At 42.4% G+C, this 17,703-nt stretch overlaps 1 protein-coding gene across 3 annotated transcripts in view; it reads left to right on the top strand.

Moving 5' to 3' along the window:
* The first annotated feature begins 499 nt into the window (after window positions 1-499).
* Window positions 500-17,703, top strand: part of sema6a (sema domain, transmembrane domain (TM), and cytoplasmic domain, (semaphorin) 6A) — a 100,667-nt gene continuing 83,463 nt past the window's right edge. For all 3 annotated transcript variants that reach the window (XM_026188315.1, XM_026188314.1, XM_026188312.1), the window contains exon 1: window positions 500-886. The gene's annotated coding sequence lies outside the window, so the exon portion shown is untranslated. The remainder of the gene's footprint in view (window positions 887-17,703) is intronic.

Genomic DNA, 17,703 nt, shown 5'->3' with positions numbered 1-17,703 from the left:
TCATTTGTAAAATCCCAGTTACAGCAGTGTGCGTGCGCGCGTGCCAGGCCCGGGACCACCTAAGAGGGAAGGCGGTAGGCGCCCTGAGATCAGCGCAGAGACAACTGGCAGCAGACTTTGAACCTGATCATATTCCGATTTGCATTGACAAAAGCGGCGGCGGGGGGGGGGGGGGGGGGGTCGAAGGAGGACCTGCATCTTTATTGTGTCATCAAAATTACCAGTGACAGTTTGCGTCCTCGGCCCGGAGCAGAGCAGAATACAGAATACCAGTTAATCTTATTGACATTCCCAATAACCTCTTTGTGTTTTTTTTCCTGTGTCGACACTATTAATAGCCCCCAAGATTTCTCTTTCTCCAACGCGCATTCCACTGCGTAAAAATAGAAATACAGTTGTCCATAACTGGCACCCATTGACACAATAGCTCCCGTTCCATAGACGTAGCTCCTCCCTATGCATGTGTGAGAGAGAGTGTGTGTGTAGCGGGTGGGTGACAGCTGGGCTTGCTGCGCTCCGCTTCAGTCTGGTAAGAAGCTTCATCTCCAAATAGGATGACCGTCGGCTTTTGTGGAAGGGACTGCGTTCAGCTCCGTAGCTAGTTCTGGGACACCCGGTTGTTTGTGTTCGTACAGTTTACCTGAGGGAAGTTTACGAGGCAAAGCGTCCTTTTTTGTCACTAGTGTGGATTTCCGATGGATATTCCGATTTGAGTGGTGTGATTTGAGCGCGGCATGTAACAAAAAGAAGCGCATGAGAAAAGTAGCGCTCGTATTGTTATCCTAAAGCGAGCACCATCTGAACTGCTTTGAGGGACACATCTCATGGATTACTAAAAGGCAGAGCTGTGTAACCACTCCGAGGGATATCCATTCATGAGCTGAAGGTGAGATTTCTTTGTTTACGTCTAACTTCATGCGCTCATAGCCCGTACCAGCCTTTCTCAAACCCCGGAGGCTTGTTTTCTGTGCAGCCAGGCTACCGGGCGACAAGTGCACCAGCTTCGCGCGGTAACCGTATCAACTTAGTATGTTTTCGGGTATTTACAAAAGCATTTTTATTAAATGTGTGAATCAGAATGTGTACATTTTACATTCATATGAGAACTGTGATCCTTTTCCGCAAGAAAAATACCATCTGGTGATTTAAACAGATCATAATTTCGTGCGTAATCCCTCCTATGCTGTTTGTTCATATAGTAGAAAGAAGTGTAAGTCTCGGAGGACCTATTTTGGATCAAACTAGTGCGTCTAAACACGAGAAAAAACAATACCAGTGTATAATTTCAAAATATGAAAATAAGGAGGGGAAACGTGTTTGTAGGAACTTGCTGGAGTGGACCGACTGTAGTCCTCCCGCCCCATGACTTCACAGTGCTTACTTTCAAACTACAGCCATTAAACACACTTATTAAGATATTAATGTTAATGTTATGAAAACGCATAATACTCGAGTCCTCGCTTCATTATTACAGTGCATGACGGGATTTTCATTTGCAATTTATTTCCACATTACGTGGAGTAAATGTATCTGTATTTAAAGCAGATATTCATAGGGTGGACTAATTTTGTTAACAATCTTTCTACTTCACAGTATTTCTACAAAACTCTTGATTGAATCACAGGGATGTGATGTGAATTAATCATTTTACATTCATGTTTTTATTGCGAAGTGAGCTACTCTGCGGGCTGAGACTTTCTTCCTCTCTCTCGCTTTCTGCGTGTGTTTCATACACACAGAGGGACAGGCACACTGGTTAGGGTGTGTTCAGCCACCAGGTGATGGAGTGGTCACTGTTACTCTTTTCCAAAAGATCAGTCAAATGTTTCTAATATTGACCAGGGGCGCAGGTTGAGAAGTGGATTAGCCAGTAGAAGAAGTGCTTCTGCACATTATTTCTATTTATTTATCAAGCCTGGAGGAGAGATAGAGGCCTCACAAACCACATCCAACACAAGTGCCAACACCCAGTTACTCTGTGATTGCCCCTCTCTTCCCTTCCCTTCTCCTCTCCTCTCCTCGATTTCCCCAGAGGCACTGGGAATAGCTGGAAAAGGAATTTTCAAACTCTGAATGTAGGTTATAGATTAGAAAGTGTGCAAGTGAGCTGATAGAAATGGGTGAATCCAAGCACTTTTGAATGCAGACCGCAAAATATGCATCATGTCAACTGTTTTCCAGATGCACCACATGGTGTATCAGCCTTTTTTTTCTAAGTGGAAAAAGAAAAAAAAACTTTACACCAGCTCTGAGAGGAAAGGGTGTTGTAGTTCATGTTTTCCCTGAAATGCCTGGAAATATTTGGGGCTCCTCTGTGTTTTTTCACGTGTGACCTTATGTTTTTTTGCTGTCAGCATACACACTGTGCTGGGTATTACACACAGATCTTAAATGGGGAAAGAGCAAAAATGTTTTAACATGTTACCTCTTCTCCTCCTACAACATTAGCCTGGAGGCATTGAAAAATCCTGGAGGCATTTTTTTTTCTTAAGATGTTGCACAGCCCGCAAGTCCCACCATATTGCCTCACGCAGCATACAGCACCACCAATAAGAGTGCTAATCCTACTATTAGCACTTTATATTTTGACATGTTGGTTGTGCTGACACATGAATTACAGCATGATTACCTTAGTGACAACAGTCTGCCTGTTGTCCTCCTGAAAAAAAAACCCCAGAATAAAGCAGGGCGACCAGAGTTGCTGCTTGTATTTGGAGCAATGCTCTGTGGAGCGTTTGATCCGCCGATCCCCTAACAATAGCAACGGGGATGGCATTGTGTGTGACTGATGTGCATTTGTCACACTGTATGTGTGCGCGCGTGAGTGTGTGAGACAGAGAGAGGAAGAGAGAAGCAGAAATAGAAAGAGCGAGACAGAGTTTGTATTTACCTATGCCAGTTAAGGACAGATGCAGATGTTGCTTTAATACAGTGGGTCTGAATAATTGATAAAGAGCTTTGCTCCTGTTCAAATGAATTGGCCCTCTATTATAAACAGCCACAACAGTCAGCCACTGTTAACTGCTGGTCCTCATTCAGTCAGTGTCAATAGTCTGCATTCAATAGTGTGTGTATTTATGCATATTTAATAAAAGCCATGTTTTATTGATGCACATCCTTGGTGTGTGGGCTTTTTTTTTTTTTTTTTTAGAAACAATTAGACTACAAGAAAGCATCAAACGCATCTTAGTCATCTGAATGTGATTTATTGATGCTTACCCCATTTTCAGCTTCCACGTCTTTCTAAATTGCCGCCGCCTCAGTTGCACTACCGTAACACTAAATAACAAACCTCTAGTAACAGAACAAAGCCGGAGAAAGAGCGTAATCCCGGCTTTGTGGATGTGCTTTTAACACATTTTGTTTTAGAAACGCGGGTCAGCTCAATCAAAGAAGCTTGGGTTTGAACTTTTGCATCACAGATGTTATGGCACAGTGTCTGTTTTTGGCTGGCTCTCTTTTCAGATTCAGTGGGAGTCTGCTGTGATTCAGAAGGTAAAAGAAAAACAAGCAGGAAGATATCCTAACCTGCTACAACAAATTATACAACTGCTCTATATAAACATTATTTTGTACTTAACCTTCTGCTGCTCCGTCGCACTTTTTTTGTTGGCAATGAGTTCTGTGATTATTTGATAACTACATCATTTTATCTGAAAAAAAAAATGTTGACAGAGATATAAAAGATATTAGACCTATGCTGAGATTTGCATCCACCCTTTTGTTTAACTTATATTTGTGATTCCTTAATAAAAAAAAGTTTATTTACTCATTATACACCATACAGCCTTCTTTTACTGGAACATGTTGCTCATTGTTTATATGAGATGATAAATGGTATTCACTGTACTACAGGCACTTGATATATATCAGTGCTGTAGAGTCCTGTATGCTCCATTCACAGCATGGCTCATTGAGAATGTAATCACTAATCACTAGCTTCTGCGCGTTGTTCTTGTTCTCGCTGTCTTTCACACACACACACACACACACACACACACACACACACACACACACACACACACACACACACACACACACACACACACACACACACACACACACACACACACGCATGCATGGATTCAATGTGTTGTTCTAACTGGCTGCTTTCTCCCACTTAGCCTTAACCCTTGTGGCTCCATAAAAAATGACTCTACAGTGCGTCCACAGAATTAACCATCCATGTGTTAAACACTCTTCATACTCATTACATTAGCATAATTGATTGAGCGTGTTGTAAACTGCATGCCAAAAAAGCCAGAGGCATGAAGGACCAGGCAAGCAGTGCCTGTTGGTGTTTTGGCTGTTGGTCCTTGGCAATGCTTTGTTGTTGGAAATTAAGTGAATTAGAAAGTGATAGCCAGCTCATCTAGGACAAGACTGAGAGAAGCCAAACTTTGCCGTGCGTGCTAGATGAAAACCCATCCACTGAAACATTTCAAATCAGCTTAAATTGTGCACTTTCTCTTCATATTATTATTTTAAGCACTTAGTGTATGCTACATTAACATGTGGTAATACCTTTGTCACAGCTGGGTTTGGTTGCCTGTCATTACTCAGATGGAATGGAAAGGAAATACATTTGCAGGGATAATCCAAAAACAGCAGGGCTTTGTGTGATTGCCTGGGAGATGGATGAATGAGTGGCCTTGAAAACAACCAAGTCTTGCGCTACAGTCCAGATGATGTAAATCACGGCACACAGTGTTAAAATATGATGTCCTAGTTCCCGTCCTGCTGTTGTGCTTCTGCAGGTAAGAGAAGCCAGCTGTGAGTCATGGACACATCCACAGTCTTTTAAGACTCATTAGGGCTGCATCCGCTACTGTGGTTGTGGTTATTTCTGTGGTTAGTTTGCTTGTTGGGAGCCAATAAGAAAGGTTGTGTGTCATGTGGATGTTAAGCATCAGAAAAAACCCTGCTTACTGCCTCTTAATTTGCTTATGTGTCTGTGTCTCTGTGTAGTGCCTAAGTCAGACCCTTTTCCGTGCGTATAGTACCACAAAGCACAGAGGGTGGCTAATGGCGAGGGGGGGTTTGAGTGTGCTCTCATTGTGTGTACTCTCTGCGTCTGTGTGTGCGTGTTTGCGTGGCGTTGTTCGAGTGCATCTGTCCCTCCTCCCCAGGCCCCAGCGATTGGCACTGCATCTCTCATCTATTAATCATAGAGAGCGCTTGCTCTCTCATTCCGTTGCCATAGTTTCAGGACCTGAGACAGTGTTGGGGTGCGTTACTGCCTAGAGAGAGGAAAAGTGAGAGAAAGAAGGGGAGGAGAGAGGAGGAAAGGAAAGGAAGGAGGTGTGACTAAGGAGGAAAAGAGGAAATTATATAAAGAGTGTAGTGTGGGGAAGACTGAACAATTGAAAGAGAGCAGAGGAGGGAAGAGGGGAAGTGACTGAAAGAGCAATGCCAGGATAACGCACCGAGCAGGTCCTCACGCTGTGGGTGAGAGTGCTTCAAGAACCAAAATGGATTCCATTTTTATCTCAGCAGTAAATCCTCTATCTCCTCTCTCTTTCACACACATACGTACATAAACTCTTTCCATCTCTCTGCTTTCTCCTTCCTAAAGAGAGCAGAAGAATATTTTCACAGTAGGCGTCATCTTGTGAATAGCAGGCTCATGGGGCTGGTGCATCTCCAGTGTGTTACAGTACATTGAACTGCTGCTATTTCACCTTGCTTTACAATGGAAAAATCCTTCCACTAAGCTGAAATGGAAGATGGGCAAGGATCGCCTGTTTCATGCTCAGTTGGTTGTTTTGATGGCAAATCATGCTGAATTCATGTGTTATTCCATGATGGATTAGTCCATAAATCGACCACTATGGAAATTTCCAAGGCAGGGAATACCTCATGCTATCAGCTCTTGTTTCTCAGTCTCTTAGCATTTTATCATCTGCCTATCTCGTTGCTTTTTTTTCCTTTTTTTTTCAGCCCTGTTCTCCTTCTCTCCAGATTTATATTTGCTTCCTTTCACGCAGAAGGAAAACATGAACATGTGCCGGTACTTTCACAGAAGGACTTCTTGTTTTGGCTGTAGGCTTTGTACCTCCCATATGACCTCATAATCTCATCTGGGTCTTTTAATGGCTAACCATGCACTAATGTGGTGGTTGTATTATCGCCTTGTCTCATCACATCATTCCCTGCTTGTGAGTATTTCCAGTGGGGGCTTCTGGGAGTGCAGTCCACTGGCAGCACTGTAATCATGGGATTCTCACTGCACAACCACCTTTCACTCAAATGCGTGTACACAATTACACACAAATTCACTCATACGCACACAAGGCGCATTTTTAGTGCACACAAATTCATGCGTCAGGGCAGTTTCTTTCATGTCAGTAAGATTGAAGAGGGATAAAGAAAGCTTGTCATTGTTACAGTGGTGCACGTAATGGGTGCTAGTGGGCAGAAACTCAAGAATACCTGATTGTACAGCACACTCTGTAATTCTCCCTTCACTGTGTATGGACTTTCTGCTGGGGAATTACTATTAGGGGACATAGGGACAAAGGAAGAAGTGAGAGGGTGTGTTTGCTCTTTGTACTGATGGCAGTGAGGTGCTTTTGTGCTTTTGAAGTAATGGGATTGCAGGTGACATCATAGTGCTCGCATTCTCAGGTGCAGCAGGTGAATTAATCCAGGTGGGGGAGGGGTTAAAGGTTGAGTGTGTGTGTGTGCAGATTTTATAGCTCTGTGAGTAGCTGTGCAAACAGACATGCACGGTTGTGCACGTGTTGATATACATGTATGTGTATCACTTGTCAAAGTAGAGGAAAGCCAGTGTGTAAGGTGATCGGTATGCTCAAGGCAGAGCAGCAGTCACTCTTCCAGAGGCTATAAGCCTCGCTGAATGTGGGAGGAGCAGTTGTCTCTGAAAGCCGAACTGCTGGTTTAGATACGCGAGCCAAACAGGACTTGACGGATTTCGTTTATGATCCACGTTTCTGGATTTTTCTTTTTCCCTCCACAGCAATATTTCTGTTTAAATTATCTGCCGTTCGATAATCTAATGTTGCTTGCTGTGATACAAGCAAGCATTAGCTTGCTCTGAGCTGGGCAAGCTTATACTTAAGCAACCTTTAATTGATATCCGAGTCAGCATGTGATTTGTAACAACCATCCCAAACTCATCTGATTCACTGATGATGATCATAGAGTTCTTGTAATTGGTCCCGGGTTCATATTAATTATTTACAGTGGTCTCTAGAGTTCTAGGCACATAAACATGAACGGTATTAAGAAAGGAGTTTTACATCTGGTCATATGCGAGCAATCAGAATCAAGGAGTAGATTTAGTTGCTAACATGAAAAACCTTACCCAACCAGTATTATCTTAGTTTATATTCACAGTGTTTCTTATTAGAGGTAGAAAAATCCAGACTCTGTGTGCTTCTTCAGCATTTGTCTCAACCCTTGTTAAAAAATCTGTCTTCCCCTGGTCACAGTGGCTGGTAGACTACAAGTGATTCCCCTGAGGGTCCTCTATTTCAGAATCCAATCAGGCAGAACTCCGAACAATATTACCTCTGTGTGTGTGTGTACATTTATTACATAGTTAATGAACAAATTGCAGCCATGTGGCAAGCTCTGGTGGCGTGGCTGGCTAACAAAAAAAAAGCAACACCGAAAGCATGTGCACGCACGCACACACACACACACACACACACGACTCACCACAAGGCTCCCAATGTTCTTGGCCTGTCTGTCCATCAGCTCATGCAGAGCGCTGGGCTGGGAGTACTTATCATCACTATGCTGAGTGGAGGCCTTACAAAGGCGTACACACACACACACACACACACACACACACACACACACACACACACACACACACACACACACACACACACACACATTCATGCATGCAGTTCAGTCAGCTCAGGGAAACTGCTTGGTATAGTCAGGGCTCCTGTAATGATTAAATGTATGGTGTGACAGCAGCCTGAGCTTAGGAAACTAAACAGATAGGCAAACAGGGTGACTAGCAGGCAGGTAGGCAGCTAGAAAGGCAACTGTATCTCCAGTTGAATATATTTAAATAGCTGCCATAATAGTGTTTACAGGTAATGTTTTTACAATCCAGGAAACGTAAATCCTTATACAGCAGAAAAGTCACAGGAAGGAGGCCGGGGTAAATGGTGCAGAATGCAGGACTTCGACATAAACACCAGTAAACCGATTCCTAATCCCACGTGTTGTTAGGTTCCTGAAACACTTGGTCAAAAGAAAAATTGTTGTTTTGGTTTAGTTAAAAATCCGAAGCTTTGTCCATTTATACTCGAAGCCAGCTGAAGGCCAATTTATGGTCCCGCGTTGGTGTCTGTTTTTGTAGCTTCCCACCTACGCAGGGAGATGGATTATGGGAATTCACACAACGTGGAGGCTCGCGTACAGTCCTTCAACGAGCAAACACCGTGTCGCCCCTGGGCGATGACGCTACATGTAGGTCAAATGATGATTGGTTGAAAGGTTGGCTTAACCAGGAAAGCGAATTAACACAGTACACCGCAAGAAGGAGAAGCGGGAGAAACAATGGAGCACGAAGAAGTACATAGGAGAAGCACAGACAGTAGCTGCAGGGGATCATTTTAATTATTTTTACACTCAGTTTCACCCACCTAAAACAAAGTTCTTTATAACCTTTGACTTTGGTGTTTCTAGCAGCAAAGAACAAAAAACAGTGCACGCATAAAAATAGAGAATTCTGCATTTCCAGTTGTTAAACATATTTTTGACTCTGCCCCCAAATGGCAGCAGATAGCCAAGCTTAGCAAAAATACGACAAACAGGGAAAACCAGTAGGCATGTTTCAATTACAGTGAAACTTAAAATAAAATAGAGAAATTACACATAGTTTTGTAGCAGTTTCCCAATGTAACTCAATCATTGTAAGTTGCTCACAAAATGTATTTGTTAGTGCTAATTAGTGACATAAACGTAATGTATAGACAGCAAACTTGAGCTGGGAAAATAAACAAGACTGTCAGATAGACAGTTATGCTAGGGGCATGCAGGAATGCAGACTTAGAGATAACTGGGACATTTAAAAAGACAGGTACAGAGGAAGACAGCCTGTCAAAGAGGGTAATAGAAAGAGTCTGGACAGTTAGGAAGGGAGGCAGTGAAGCTTTGAGGCACAGCAAAGAAACCAATGCATCTCCTTTTCAAAATGAATTCTCGTGAAAAGAAATAATATTTCATCCTGCCCCATCCATCCCCCTTTAATCTGGACAAAAGGTCCTCTGTATGTGGGCAGGTAATCAGGCAAGCAGGTTGATAGGCAGGAAGACAGACAAGCTGTGAGGCAGAAGAAGAGAATTTGTGCCTTGCATGATAATATATTCATTCATCCCCCACTCTGATAATGTTCACAGCATGCTTGGGTTGATTCATTCATCACAGCCTACTGGGGGCCTTTTTACGTTATTTGTTAAAAAGCTTTGCTTTTCTAAACCTGTTAAGGTTTGCTGACTGGATTATTCTGGAGGTGAATGCTTCTGGGCTTGTGAAGGTGGGTAAGGCTATAGTGCATGTATTGGAACTAGTGTCTTGTTTGTGTAGGTATGCACTCTTGCATAAATTGGTGTGTGTCGAGACTGAGAAATGTGCAGCGAGGCTTATTTTGGTCTCTGAGTTTGGTTTGATTGGGCAGTGCAGCAGCTGCATACAGAAACGCTGTATCTTTTGATGTGCTCCCATCCTCAGCTAATCTTGGACCTTCTCATCTGTTTCTCTGATGGTTTTCTGTACTTTCTGTGGGATCTGTTTAACTTCATCCCAATAACCAAGACATTTTCTGTCTATTGATTATGGTATTATACAGCAGTTGAACCCTTGATTATTTAATTGGGTTTGGAATCAGAGTGAGGAGTGATGGCTACGTGCCGAGCTCCTCTGAAGAGAATTTGATGAGTCAACGCTGGTCAGGCTTTATCACAGAGAATTATTTCTGTTTCGGGTAGATTATTACAATCTGTGCATTTTCTCAATATCAAATCTTGTTTGCATAAAGGCTTTTAACTGTTCTCAGCTGGTTGACAGGTAGGAAAAACAGAAGACAGCTAATTCATTAGTCAACCACTTCAGTTTCTCTCTCCCTCGTGTCTTTTTTCCTTCTGCAGGTTTTTGTCATGGTACATGTGAGCTAAGCCTGGATGGACAAGATATCCTAATTTTACCTGGTCTAGTAATGCTAGCCCGGTAACTAGATAGGAACACTGGGAGGAAGGTGATGCTGTGTAGACGCACTATCAGTTAATCATTTACAAGGTTTCGGAGGGTTTTACTGATGAAGGAAGTTTTTTTTCCCTTCTTCTTCCTTAAGTAAATTATTTTTGTGTTTTAAAAAAAAAATCAAATTTATAACAGAAAGTTATTTCTTTTTAGCTGGTTCCCACCTTTTAAATGTGTATTGAAGGGTTTAAAACATTTTAGAAGATTATTGTTTTGGTTCCTCTTTGGCTGACTTATTCCAAAAACTAGTTTTGCTCTTGTCTGAGTGTTTTCACAAAGGAAATCCACGGCTTTGCTACCTGGTCTTCATCTTGAGAGTTTACACTGCAAAATTACATTAGATTACATCACCACCCATGACAACAAAGAAATCAAACAGCAAGAAAAGGCAGTGTGATGAGTCTGTGGAGGTGTGGCTCTGACCTAGATAAGATTGGGAGTTTGGAGCATTGAGCTGATCCCGTGGTGTAGGCCTATTGTTGTCATTCAGTCTGTACCTGACTTTGATCTCCATCCTTCCCCCGTGCCACACTGGATTTGCTTCTCTGTTCAGTCCTGTGAGGTGCAGTCATCCAGGGCCAGTTGAATCCCCTCTAGCAGACTGGTTGATTGTTGCAGACTCTATCTAGAACAAACAGCGTTTTATGCAGCCAGCTGATAAGATGGGACATGGTGGTGTGTTCGCTCTGGCGCCGCTGCAAGCGTCATTTGTTTCACACATTAACAGGTGAAGGACTTAGTGTGTGCTTACAACTATGATGGTGTATGTGAGTGTGTACTTTGCGTTAGTCAAGCTATGTAACCCTGGCTGACCCACACTGTGGTAATTTAACAGTCACAGATAGCACAAACCCTGTGAAGAATGAGGATGTGGTTACCAGTAATTGCTGTAGCTTAAGTATATTGCCATATGCTTTATATGCACAGTGGTTCATGTGCTTCTTACGCACACATGACACCATGCACATAAGTATGCACAAATATAATCATGTGAGCTCAGGACCCCGTGACAGCTGAGCAATTAAATGACAGCCTTAAATACATCCAATAGGAGAATTCAGTATTTATGGCTACTGCGAAGTGTGCTTCAAGCTGCACATGTTTAGAGTAACATTATACATATGCGATGCAGTTTCGCTTGCCATTTTAGCAACACTTACATTTGTGATATTTAAAATAATACCACTCACAACTCATCCATCCATAGTGTAACCTGCTCAAACTGTTTGTCTTTTAATGCTTGAATAGTTAATATTTTATTCTGGTTCTGATTACAGAGGTCAGACCACTGCAGAGTTTCACTTATTTTCACTTCCACTTTACATCAGCATCTTTCACTTCACACCAGGCTTGTTCAGGGCAATTGTCTGTAAGAAGCTGCCTACACGACCTTAATTACCTGGGGAGGCTGTATTTCTTACCTCCACCACTTGCATAATAAGGCATGACTGTCTGTTTGAGTGCTCTCGTTTCCTGTCCCGCCCTTGAGGCATTCAGATAGTTATTCCATCATCACGGTGATTTCCATGCCTGTAACTCTGGGCTAATTACTTATAGTAAATACTGCCTGGGTTGTGACTACAGCGTCAACTGGAGCGGTGAGCACAGGGGAGGTACTTTTCATTAATTAATTGTTATTTGGAATCCTCTGTGAATGATTGGAGTCAGTTTGACACAACACAGGAAGAGAGGTGCTATTTTTATCCAAAGTACCTTACTGGATAGCAACAGAGTGGATTTTTGAACATGTCTGAATCAGTTGCAGCCACACAGAGGTACTGTGTAAACTTTAGTTAGGTGCTACGATTTAGTGGCTAAGCTTCAGTCAATTTAGGGTAACCAAGTGTCTCTTACTCTGTTCTGACTTAGCAATTTCTCATCTGCTTTTCATCCTTAATTCCTCGTGCCACTATACTGAGATTAAATAAAGATTGTGGTTGGGGGAAATATTGATTTTAGTGGCTAGAATGTTAGCCGATTCTCAAGAGCTTTTTATAGCCATTAGCAATGGTTATTCGTTCCCTGGGATGCATTGTGTTACATCTAACGAGAGTGTAGAAGCGGATGGCAAGATTGTAATCAATAGAAGCATTAATACTGTTTGCCCTGTGTGCCTTTCCTCCTCACACGGATGACCGCTGTCTTCCTCTTTTCGGTGAAACCACTGCTATCATGAGTTCAGCTCATGGGTCAAATATGCTGCAGTCACCATATGATGTGCTCATAAGAGTGCACCAATAAAACCGTAGTGGAAAGGTTAGTCATAGGAAACAGCTTGCTGACTACTGTAGGCCTGCCATATGCCTCAAGTAAACAGAGCTAAAAGGAGATATTATTCACAGTGGGACCTAATGAGGAGCTGAATGTAGAAAAAACGGGGGACCTGACAAGTGTTGAGGCTTTGGTTACCCTTTTAACTGATAACTATCTCTCAAATGGACAGAGAGACGAGCGCACCTGTACTGCAGACATTTGTATAAGAGAACAAATAGTGTATTTTATTACCTGGCAGATGATGGAACTTTATCCGCCTCTGAGGGGTTTTAAGGTGGAGTTTGATGAACAAACATGTGTGAGCGATAACAAGCTTTTGACAAGCTTTTATGGGATTATGACCCTTATCTGGAAATTCTAGAAGACCTCTATAAAATAATATACACGGTCAGGCTCAAGCACGCAGGTACGTGCACAGAGGTATCCAAAGAAACACACTTTGCCTCAAGTTAAAGGCATGCGATTCGATGGGCTGGGTTACCTGTCCGGTATCTGCTATCCAGGTTTTGGGCTGGATTCTGTGTATCAAGTGACGGTGGGTCAGATATGCACTGGGAGTCAGATGACTTTGTGGTCAGACGAAGATCTGATCCATGAGAAGGTGGATTCTCTGACTCGGGTTTTCTTTGTTTTCCTAGTGTCAGGTGCCTGCTGGAGACCACAATTTAATGATGAAGGAAGGAGTCAGCTGGGATGTATGAGCTTAAACTGAAAGAATTAAAGGGTTAATCTATTAGGCAATCCACTAAAAATTAATTAACAACTACAGTGATAGTCAATTAATCATTTGAGCCATTTAGTGCAACCATTGCTGCTTCCAGGATCTCACTTATGAGTAGGTGGGTTTTTTTGTCATGCACTGCTGAGTATTTGTTATAAATCAAACTATTCAATTAGAACACTGTGAGTTCTGGAAGAAGTTGTGTGTTTTTTACTGGTGACATGTGGAGAGTCCAGACCTCCCACCCCGAGACCCTGAAGTGGATAAACGGTTAAGAAAATAAATATGTGTTCCTTTTTTTAACTTCTTCTGATGACAATAAAATAATCTATTATTAACAGAAACAATATGGTGTATCAAATTGTTTTCATCATAGAATTACATTAATCATTACATTGATTGAGATACTTTTTAAAAATATGTACTGGCCACTCATAGTACAGTGGTGTTATATAAAATATAATCAATCCAATGTTTTAGTCAGAGAGAGAGAGAGAGAGATAATAGCGAATCTCTCACACTTAACACAAATGCTAGATCTCTCTGGCTTGATTGTTTTTGGCAGCATCATTTCCTACAACTCAACTGGGAGCACTAAAACAAGGTATGGTACAATATTGCTGCATAATATAACACTTTGTCACGCCATCTGCTGTTTCCAATTTCTTTGAATTACAATATGTTCACGAATACGAACATCAGAGTGAGGCCAAACTAAGAACACAGAGTCACGGTTTGTAACAGCGTGAGTATTTCTGCAATTACAATTTTTGGCAGTGTGGTGAATTTAGCATTTTTCCCCCCTCTTTGTGATGTGGAGAAAAGACATGTCACTGTGATGTAAGTAGATCTGATTGCAGGGTGTGCTCTGCGTTTCCTGTTGAAGCATATTATAGATCTGGTTTGCTACGTTCAAGCAGAGAAGAACATTAAGTGTTCACTTGAACCCATCTGATTGTGCTCCTGCCCACCCACCCTGCAGCCTGAGGATGTAAGCTATAAGCTGCAGTGGTGGATCACAAAGAGCCATTGAACAAAACTTCCTCCCCTAACCAGATCAAATATATAGATAAGACAAACAAACTCGTGTCGGGTGCCCAGCCAATTCATCTGATATTTCCCCCGTCTCCGTTTCAGTCAGTATGGCTGCTCTTGAATGTAGCAGGTTTGTTGTGTTAGCCTTTAAGGTGTAGAGATGCACAGGAAAGTATCAGGTCACGAGAAAAGCGGATCTACCTGCCTGCAGGTAGATTGAGAAATATTACTCGCAAGTACAGTTTGTCCTTGTACACATACAGATATTTTGGCCAGGTAAAACAAGCCAGGACAATTTAATGACACCTTTCATAGCAAGTGCCGTCCCGGAGTTGCATTGCAGTGCAATCGGACAATGAAAACGTATCGGTTTCATTCGTTTTTGTTCCCGTTGCTGTCTGCCTTGTTTGTGTCTCTTAAGCTACTGTCGTTGGCTCACAGAAGCGGCTCCGTTCTTGCTATTTAGTCTCTACAAACCTGTTGTCAGTACAACGCAAACTGTTGTGCATAAGGAATTTTCTCCAAGAAAAAGTCAGACTTCCACTGAGCTGCGGTAAACTGCAGTTTAAATTAGATCTGTGTTGTAGTGTGAACTTTTCTATTTTAGTCTGAAAATATCGAAAAAGGAGGAGAACGTTTTCATCCTTCTTAAAGATGTCAGCTGTTGACATGCTGTACTCTTTGTGTGAGGAGGTGGACGAGGGGAAGAGAAATAGATCTGTCTTTGCTGGAGGTTGGCTTCTCAAGTGCACAGTATGGCACTCTCATAGTTGAAAGCGTGTGCATGTTTTTGTGTGAACATGTGTGCAAGTGTGTGTACATCAAAGTTTTCATTTCATGTTCCGTGTTCTCTGTACTTATGCCCATACCCTGCTGTGAGCTCGTGTGTACTTTACGTGTGCGTGTGCGTGTGTGTGTGTGTGTGTGTGTGTGTGTGTGTGAGCGTCTTTGCTGCTGACCCCTCATGAGCTGAATATTGCAATGCTGGGAAGGCAGAGCCAGGCAGACCAGGCTAGAGCACCAGAGGCGAAACAGGGCAGACAGCCTGCACACAGACCCTTCTTTATACCCCATTAATAACACAATTCTACGAAGGACAGCCTGAGGCCACAGAAGGTCTGTCAAGGTAGTTCATTGTGTGGTAGGAAGTGAGTTGTTCATATGGTAATAGCTGCTGAAGCGGGTCCCTTCAAAGCCCGTTTGTTTTACTGAAAGTTGTAGTCACTCACTGAGTGGGACTGGATGGAATGTGACAGGGTGCACTGCTGTTTAGTTACTGTAGCTTAATTGACCCTGAGAAAGGCGAGTGAAGGCGGAGGGGGAGGGTGGAGGAGGCTGGGAGAAGACTGAGTGCAGAAAGGAACAGAGGAAGAGGGAGGAGAAAGAAATGGACAGGGCAGTAGGGGGCAAAAACTGAGAACAGATAGAGAAAGGGAAAAAAATGAAAAGAAACAGAAAGAGAGAGAGAAAGAAAGAATGCTACTTCTGCCATAATGAAGCTCTCCAATGGAATCTGTTTAGTCGACAGGAAAAGTCTTATTGGTGAACGCGCAAGTCCCTTTTTCTAATGAGCCGGCTTGTCTAGAATGATCATCTTTCTAATTATATACTTCATTCTTATTTATGGTTTGTTTATTTATCGGATGCTGATCCGCTGTTTCATTTTCTGGGTCAGGGAAAAGCTGAGTCTTGTCTTTTCTCATTAGGCTACATTAAGGAAACGGTCAAAAAGATGCTGTGCCCCTGCAGGGAAGCGGATGTGAACGTTTTTGCAAAACAGCAATATCGTCACCAATGTGAGATAATGCTAATGTCTACACCAAAAGTGAGAAAAGCCTTTATGTCTTCGAGTGGAAACTTGGCTCACACACAGCAATCAATATTAAGAAAAGTAGAAGGGACAAAAAAGTATAAAAACAACAGTTGATGCAAAATATATGTATATATATATATATATATATATAGAGAGAGAGAGAGACAGAGAGTGAGAAGCACAGTGCTGCATGAGTAAAGCGCTGTTAGAGACATTGTGGTTCAAACAAGAGTGAAGATATGCTGCAAACTGCCATCAAGTTACCAGGTAAAAACATTCTCACCACAAACGGTCTCCTCAGTTTATCTTCTTCAGCTGAGGAAACCATTAATGAACAAAACATTGTAGCTTTAAAGCAGAGCTAAGAACAAGAGAGGGTGAACATCTGTGCTGGATGTACGTATGTGTGCCTGTGCCACCGGATACTTCTCAAAGTAGTAATGGCCCGTATCAGATTGCTTCAGATTTTCTTTCTTTTTTTTTTTTTTTTTTAAATCTGGAGTCATTAAAGTTCTTTAAAAAAAAAAAAAGTCCATACCATATGTGTTAATCTTATTCTAATGTCTGCTGTAGAACTGTTGTCCCTTCAGAAGAGGAGTCTTTAATAATACAAGAAAAAGTCTTAAACTGTGTGTGTGTGTGTGTGTGTGTGTGGGTGTGTGTGTGGGTGTGTGTGCGTGCATGCACGCGTGCGTGCGTGTGTGTTTGACTGTTTGACATTTGCCTGAAGCCATTACTAGGTAGGTCTAATCTGACAGATATGATGGATGATTACTCAGACACAGCACACATGCTCTAACAGTACACACACGAACCTGTTGTGCATGAGCTACATTGTCACCTTTCTCTCTGGTTTTATACTCAAAACTCTAATTAGAAAAATAAAATAAAAAATATTGGCCAAGGCTCCAGACAGAGACAGAAAAAGTCAGAAAAAAGCTCCTGTCCCACTTTTCTATCTCGTCCGTATGAAATCTGTCTTCTGTTTCTACTCTCCGGAGGTCATGAGCTAATCAAAAATGTACAGACCTCGGCAGACCTTGGTCAGCCTCTCCATTATTTGGGTTAAAGCTGAGCTCCAATCGGTAGAACTATTTTAAGGCATCGGCTGCTGCTCGCCCTGTACTTCCTATCGCGCTCTCTGTGGAAACACGGAGTCATTGATCTATTGCCTAGCAGCCCTCCTGCACTTCCCCACCTCTCAGTGAGAACCCACAAAGCAGCTTTCACCTTCAGATGGCATACCGGCTATACTGTAAGGTAATGAAATACCATTGTGGAAGAAGACCAGGTGAAAATGCTTTAAGTGACACTGTCACCTTTACATGACAAAGACCTGAGCCTCAGCAGAGGTTTCTGTTTTGTGTTTGGTACACCGCAACTGTGAATTGTAATTCATAAATTACAGTCTCTGTGACACTTGCCCTGTGTAACATTTGAGAATATAAAAGTATTCCTCAGGTATGGGAACTGAAACAAAGATAAAATGCTGCCTGACTCTCCAGCCAAGCATTAAATAGCCTGGCGGAGCACTATTGCTGATGATGATGAACAAAGAGCCCATGCGCCTCACTTGGAGAGCATTCTCTGTTTCTGTTTTGCTGTTCAGAGCAGAGCC

Source organism: Astatotilapia calliptera, chromosome 12 (genome assembly GCF_900246225.1).
Source record: "Astatotilapia calliptera chromosome 12, fAstCal1.2, whole genome shotgun sequence".
Classification (NCBI taxonomy): Eukaryota; Metazoa; Chordata; class Actinopteri; order Cichliformes; family Cichlidae; genus Astatotilapia; species Astatotilapia calliptera.
This window is presented reverse-complemented; position numbering and strand designations above follow the sequence as displayed.